The sequence below is a fragment of the Arachis ipaensis genome, chromosome B08 (genome assembly GCF_000816755.2).
Source record: "Arachis ipaensis cultivar K30076 chromosome B08, Araip1.1, whole genome shotgun sequence".
Lineage (NCBI taxonomy): Eukaryota > Viridiplantae > Streptophyta > Magnoliopsida > Fabales > Fabaceae > Arachis > Arachis ipaensis.
This window is the reverse complement of record NC_029792.2, coordinates 122,633,558-122,641,045: the sequence shown is the minus strand read 5'-3', so window position 1 is coordinate 122,641,045 and position 7,488 is coordinate 122,633,558. Positions and strand designations below refer to the sequence as shown.

The window sequence follows — 7,488 nt, the reverse complement described above, 5'->3', positions numbered from 1 at the left end:
TTTAGAAAAATATCTTTATTATAATTATATAAAATAATCTACTTAATATTCTAAAATTGGATTTCCCTCAACTAATGAAAGTAAGGTGTCAATTTCTCATGAATTTATTTTCTTTTCAAAATAAAGGCACTATTCTCTCTTCTAAATTTATTTTTAAAAAAAATATCTTTATTAGAATTATATTACAATTAGCATTTAATGAATAATACATAATTATACTGATTTAAAAAATATCTTAATTATAATTATATAAAAAGTTAAACATAAATTTATAATTCTAATTGCTATAAATATGATACTAACGTTCATAGTGGTAAATTGATATTGCAATAATTAATTTCTATAATTATTTTTGTACTACTAAAGGCTATATATAGTGTTTTTTTGTGGTTAGTGAGTCTAAATCTAAGAATCAAAACATTTTTTTCTAATTTGTTATTTTTTTTTGATTGGGCAATTGTTTCTAAGGAGTTTTGTAGGTCAAATTCAAGTCACTTCCCTTCTACGTTTTCTACGTTTGTCCAAAAATATTCGAAGTGGAGCATATAATGAGATCGAATTTTCTCAATTTAGGTTCAATTTTGAAAAATTCGTGCCAACTTTAAAGATGCAATTCAAAGATTGGTACTATATTTAAATTTTTTTTCTCTTAAGCTTTTTGTATTAAAAATAATTTTATAACATATTGTATTTTTTTCAGAAACTATCAGTCTTTTGGTGCATTAATGCAATGCCATTGAAGGGAATAAAAGTCAATTTAATTTGACAATTTTAACAAGAAGATAGTCTGAATTTGTACCAATTCTAAGTATTCGATCTTATGATGTTATTTTGGTTGGTTGTTACAAGAATGACTCTAATCTATATGTATCTAAGGATTAGAATAGATTAAATATTATTTAAATAATTTAGTTCTAATATTGGTAGTTGATTAAATTAGTTTTAGAGAAATTTAAATTGTTGTCTCAATTTATATATTATGACTATTCTTTATGGATATGTTATTTTTAAACTTTTTAATATGATTTTTTAAAGTTTGTTTTCTTTTTTATATATGTATCACTTTTTTTTGTATTTCAGATTAGTAATGCAATTATTAAGAGAAATATAATTCATCAATAAATTAGAATGATTAAAAGTTTAATTAAGATTAACTAACATCTGTTTTGGACACAAGATTGATTAATTAAGATTAAGGCGTGAAAAAGGAAAAAGAGTCACAATACGTGGTTTTGTTTTCTTGCTAATATATAAAAATATGTGAAAAAAAATTAAAATATCATCATTCAAAAAAAATTGTTAATCATATATATGAAAAGGAATTGGGAAATATGCATGGATATAAAAAATAAAAAATTATTACTCGATTGTAGAATAAAAAATAATCATATATATATAAAAAAATAATCATAACAAAAAAATAATTAGCATATGTGACTTAAATTTTTATATGTACATACAAGAGTAAGACGATTTACATAGAAATAGTTCTAATAGATGATAAGATTAATTGATTCATTTACTAAATTTTTTCAAGTAATGCTAAGTTCAATTTATAAATAGAGTTTAATTTTGATGCACTGACAGTGTAAAGCGTTTTACATAGTCGTGCAATCATATTCGTTCTTTTGGATGACTATTCACGCGGTCAATGTGAAATGTATTTATTTTTATTGATGTGTCATTACGTAATTGGATACACGTGTAAAACTACTTTACACTGTCAGTGCATCAAAATTAAATTCTTATAAATATTTGTAGTTCATATTTTAAGTTAATTTTATAAGTACACTATTTCACAAGTCAAAGACAATTCTTTTTAATAGCTTTGCAAATGCTAATAGCTTTTATATTTAATTTATTTTGTAATACGATAAAATTCATTATTCAATAAAGTCAAAGACAATTCTTTTTAATAGCTTTGTAAATGCTAATAGTTTTTATATTTAATATGTTTTACAATACGATAAAATTCATTGTTCAATCAAGAATTATTTGACAAAAATATTTGAGAATGAATTGGTAGAAAGGAAAGTCTATGTCTTCTCAAATTTTGAGATCAAAAAATCAAGCGGAATATACCTTCTGACTGTACACACGTGCAAAATATCTTTTAAGATGGAGTCAGGTATAGTACATTTGGTAGATGATCGTAAAATTCTGGATAATCATTTTAATTTGCTTGCTCATGCTGATATATTGAAACAAACAAATGAACTATTCTACTTATTTGGTACGTAATTAATTTATATTAACCCACACAAAATTATTTTCCTTTTGATTTTAAGTTTTGCCAAAAAATTGTATAATATTTAAAATTATATTGTGACTTTTTTTAAAGGTATATCCTTTTATTAATATACTATTGTTAGTTTTATCATTTAATATAAAATAAATAAGTAAATTCTTTTTATTTTATACACGTTCAAAGTTATAATTTCTTATATTATTCACTCATTTGTCCTTAATTTGGTACTTTTAATTCATTTTTTTGTTCAATTAGATGTTATTAGATTTTTGACTAGAAAAGAAAAACTCATATTATGGTCAAAAATAGAGAGAAGTGACCAGTACATTGTGATTGATCTTCATAAATTGCAGTATGTAAAATTTTAATATGAATATTTCTTTAGGTTATAATTATATGTTGTTGTACAAATTTTTTTTCTTTATATATTACTACTTACTCCCTTAATTATCGCTTTCATTCAAAAATGAGAAAAAAATAAGATGTACACTATGAAATCAATTTACAATCCAATTACTTGATCATCTATGTGATCACCAAGCAACCAAATACATAATTTATTCTCTAATTTATAAAATTTAACAAAAACATTGTTTCATATTATTTATTTATTAATTAAATTATTACAATTCAAATTAAATTTAATAGAATAATTTAAAATTATAATTTCAGTTTTATCACGTGCATGGCACGGGTTATTTCACTTGTTAATATGTTATATATATAATCGAGATAGCTCACGAGCTAATGAGTTGAAGTTCAAGCTCGACTCATTTAATTTATGAACTTAAATCCAAGTTCAAACTCGACTCACCCACTCACAAGTTTAGCTTATCAAACTATTAACGAATCAAAAACACTTATAAACTGGCTTAACTCAAATCTAACCCTACACTTAGGGTGTAAAAATATTTATTGTTTTTGGCTGATTTTTTAGTTACTACATATTTTGGAAGAACAGAATAATAGGTGAAGGTATGTATAGTACACAATTCTCAATTCCCAACTCAACTCACACGTGATAAAAACTAAAAAGAAAATACACGGAGAGAGAGAGAGGATCAGAGGAGTAAGAAAAAGCTAGAAATGAGGGATAGGAAAAACAGAGGGGTTTGGTTAAGAAGAAGAGAGATGTCACCGGCGATTAAGAAGAAGACTTCGCCGGTGAAGGAGACAGAGATGGCGGCAGAGTCTCAGATCACTGGCAAGGAGTAAGGAGGAGCTCGCCGGTGATGGTGACAGTGACGACCCAGAGGACGACGGTGAGAAGAAAGAAGAGGTGACGAAGAAGAAGGCAGATTTTCTGCTCTGTTTCTGGCGAACAGCAGAGATGAAGAACGAGAAATCAGAGACAACGCCGTCTGTGCATGCAAGCTTCTGGTCACAGAGTACATTTTATTATTATTATTTTTTTAACTCAGTAAATTTTTTTATTTATTATTTATTTTTTTTTTCAGAAAGAGAAAGAGATGACGGTGATGGTGGTTGAAGCGGCTAAGAAGAAGAAGAATGGCAGAAGTCAGAGGAGCGGCGCAGAGAAGTGAGAGAACGGCCGTGGTGCTGCTGCATGCAGAAAAACCGTTCGGTAAAGAGAGATCAGAGCAGAAACACAGACGACGCTGCTGATGGAGGTTCTGTCTCGGTGAAGAAAAAGGTTATTTTTGGCAACACATTTTTTTTCTTAATTTTTTTTTATCAAAAATTGATTTATTTACTACAAAAAAAAAACTCTTCTAATTTTTTTTTTCCAAATCTGCTTCTGTTTTTGGATGAAGGTTGAGGATATGTTGGTGTTTGAGTGATGGTTGATGGCTGTTTGGTACAAGGTAGTGGTGAACAGTTTCAGGTATTTTGTTTCTGTATTAGTGATGGCCGGATGTCAATTGGTGTATGATGTATATGGTTGTGTTTGGCTGAAGTTGTGGATTTTAATTTGGGTGCGTGGATCTGAAACTTTTTATGGTTTGGGTGGTTTTGCTGTTTGATTGGTTTTGGGTCGCGTATGGACTGTGAAGGATGCCGATGATGATGCAGATTTTTTTTTTTTAACAGCAGTAAAACAAACCAGTGAAAGAAATTTTTGTTTGTACAAATTAAATATATCTAAGTACAAAACTAAAATAAAAAAATTCAAATTAATAGGTAATGAAAAATGCTACTTGTCATTTAAAATACAGTCTTTGATCAGCATTTTTAAGGATTTATTATTATTTAATTAATTTAAATATCCACCCTCACCTACCAGTTGTTCAAAAATCCAGAAAAGTTATTTGTCTTTTATGTTCTCTCTTCTCTAAAGAATCTCTAGTTGCATTGTGATAGTTAATTGAGCTTTTTATGGATATTGAATAATTTCCTGGCGCCAGCACCAAAAACTTGACGTGCTTTAAGTATAACACTGAATAGCAAATTAGCAAGTGCACTAGCAGTTTCAAGTAAAAAAAAATAATGAGTAAAGTATTGTTTTGCGAGGAATTGTCAATCATTGAGTTTGCTTTTTCAACTATTATTTGGATTGACAGATTTTAATTGTATTGCTGAATTTGATTGTATGTAGAGAATACAGGAAAAATATAAATAGTAATAAAAGCGTGTAATAGAAAAACTACTTGTATGCAATAAATCAGTTGCTAGGACACATTTGAGTTCACTACATTCTGGAATTGATTATGTTAGTTTTAGTGTTATTCAGTGTATTTGTTATGATGGATTCAAATTGGTTAAGTTTTTTAATGTAGTTTCTAGTCTTTCTCAAGATAAAAAAACTCTCTTAACTCATATAGTATGTATTAATCTCTTAGCTAAAATTTATGTGAGTAAAGGATTATATTTTTGTGAAACTTTATAATAACCACATAAATAGCTTTTGTCTATCTCTAGTTTTCATTCAATTTATGGTGTTTATAATTCAGTAGCTTCATTTACATCTTTTTCAAGTGCATTGTAAATCAACATATCATTTAAATGATGATCAAGCGTTTAAAAGCATTAAGTTCGATTATAAACACATGATTTTATAGCATAAATCATTGAATAACATCAATTTATAACATATCAATTCACATTATGGATTACATCAATGTCCTAGCCAATAAATTTAGTTCATAATGAAGTAAAATGAAATGGAGATTGAAATTGACGGTGAGAGAAAGAAGTACATGATTGTAGTTGACAAGAATTTGGCTCTAAGTTGTTATTGTGATATTTCCATTGGTTGGAGAAATTCTGAATTAACTTTCAAATATTGTGTTTCTTTGGTTCCTCTCTCTCTCTCCTCCTCTCTCCCCTTTCTTTCCTTTGCGTGGCTCTTTTATACCAAAATGAATAGAACATAATTCTGAAGCTACATCCTTGTTTGATTGCCATTCTTCATAATTTTAATGAAAAAGTATTCCAAAGATAGGCTGATTGAAAGAATGATGAGATTCTTTATGGGTGATAAGCTATAATGGAATGAATTGGTAGAAATAGAGCATGGAGTTGCCATTAGTGCTGCTGTCTTTTTGCATTATTATACCTAAACACAATAAAAGACATTGATGTTCAGATTATCCATATTTGCTATAAGAGAATTGTTTGCCAACCACATATCCTCAACTTCAGAAATACCTTTACAATTTAATGAAGAATGACGTGTCCTATAAGAGCACGTGTCAGTGTCAGAAGAAGCAGGTATCTGTGAGTGTGTCCAATAATGTACTCTGAGCCTTTTTTATGCAGTGGTTTGCATATGTTGTGATGGAAGAGGCGGCAATAACGTACTCTGAACCTTCGCAACAGTTTGAGTGCAGTAACATGAAATATAGAGTACAATCTGAAGGAGAACTTTACAATCTGTTATCAAATGCAGATTGCATGCATGGAGAAGAATTGGGTCAATCAAAAGAACATGAAAAGATCAATGACCTGCGAGAGAGAGAGGATGGGTTGGAACACGGGTAAAATCTCATGTTCACTTAGTTTGCATATTTTTGTTTCAGTTCTTTGGTTGAAACTTTAAGTTTCTCTGCAGATGTCAATATTACCGAAGAAGATGCCGTATAAGGTCCCCTGTTGCAACGAAATTTTTTACTGTTGTCATTGTTATAATGAGACAAAGGTCAATTCATCTTTTTTTTTTTTTTTTTTAAGTTTTACTTCTGAGACATTTATATTTCTTTCCTGTTAAAAGCAGGTAATGGAAAAACTACTTGTATGCAATAAATCAGTTGCTAGGACACATTTGAGTTCACTACATTCTGGAATTGATTATGTTAGTTTTAGTGTTATTCAGTGTATTTGTTATGATGGATTCAAATTGGTTAAGTTTTTTAATGTAGTTTCTAGTCTTTCTCAAGATAAAAAAACTCTCTTAACTTATATAGATGTATTAATCTCTTAGCTAAAATTTATGTGAGTAAAGGATTATATTTTTGTGAAACTTTATAATAACCACATAAATAGCTTTTGTCTATCTCTAGTTTTCATTCAATTTATGGTGTTTATAATTCAGTAGCTTCATTACATCTTTTTCAAGTGCATCATAAATCAACATATTTAAATGGTGATCAAGCATTTAAAAGCATTAAGTTCGATTATAAACACATGATTTATAGCATAAATCATTGAATAACATCAATTTATAACATATCAATTCACATTATGGATTACATCAATGTCCTAGCCAATAAATTTAGTTCATAATGAAGTAAAATGAAATGGAGATTGAAATTGACGGTGAGAGAAAGAAGTACATGATTGTAGTTGACAAGAATTTGGCTCTAAGTTGTTATTGTGATATTTCCATTGGTTGGAGAAATTCTGAATTAACTTTCAAATATTGTGTTTCTTTGGTTCCTCTCTCTCTCTCCTCCTCTCTCCCCTTTCTTTCCTTTGCGTGGCTCTTTTATACCAAAATGAATAGAACATAATTCTGAAGCTACATCCTTGTTTGATTGCCATTCTTCATAATTTTAATGAAAAAGTATTCCAAAGATAGGCTGATTGAAAGAATGATGAGATTCTTTATGGGTGATAAGCTATAATGGAATGAATTGGTAGAAATAGAGCATGGAGTTGCCATTAGTGCTGCTGTCTTTTTGCATTATTATACCTAAACACAATAAAAGACATTGATGTTCAGATTATCCATATTTGCTATAAGAGAATTGTTTGCCAACCACATATCCTCAACTTCAGAAATACCTTTACAATTTAATGAAGAATGACGTGTCCTATAAGAGCACGTGTCAGTGTCAGAA

The 7,488-nt window shown here is 28.7% G+C and overlaps 1 long non-coding RNA gene across 2 annotated transcripts; it reads left to right on the top strand.

Moving 5' to 3' along the window:
* Positions 3,263–4,358, top strand: LOC110266098. 2 transcript variants are annotated; one of them, XR_002353032.1, is made up of 3 exons: positions 3,263–3,628; positions 3,706–3,902; positions 4,024–4,358. It is a non-coding gene; the product is annotated as an uncharacterized LOC110266098 (long non-coding RNA). The 2 variants fall into 2 exon arrangements; XR_002353033.1 differs by having other exon boundaries at positions 3,263–3,636.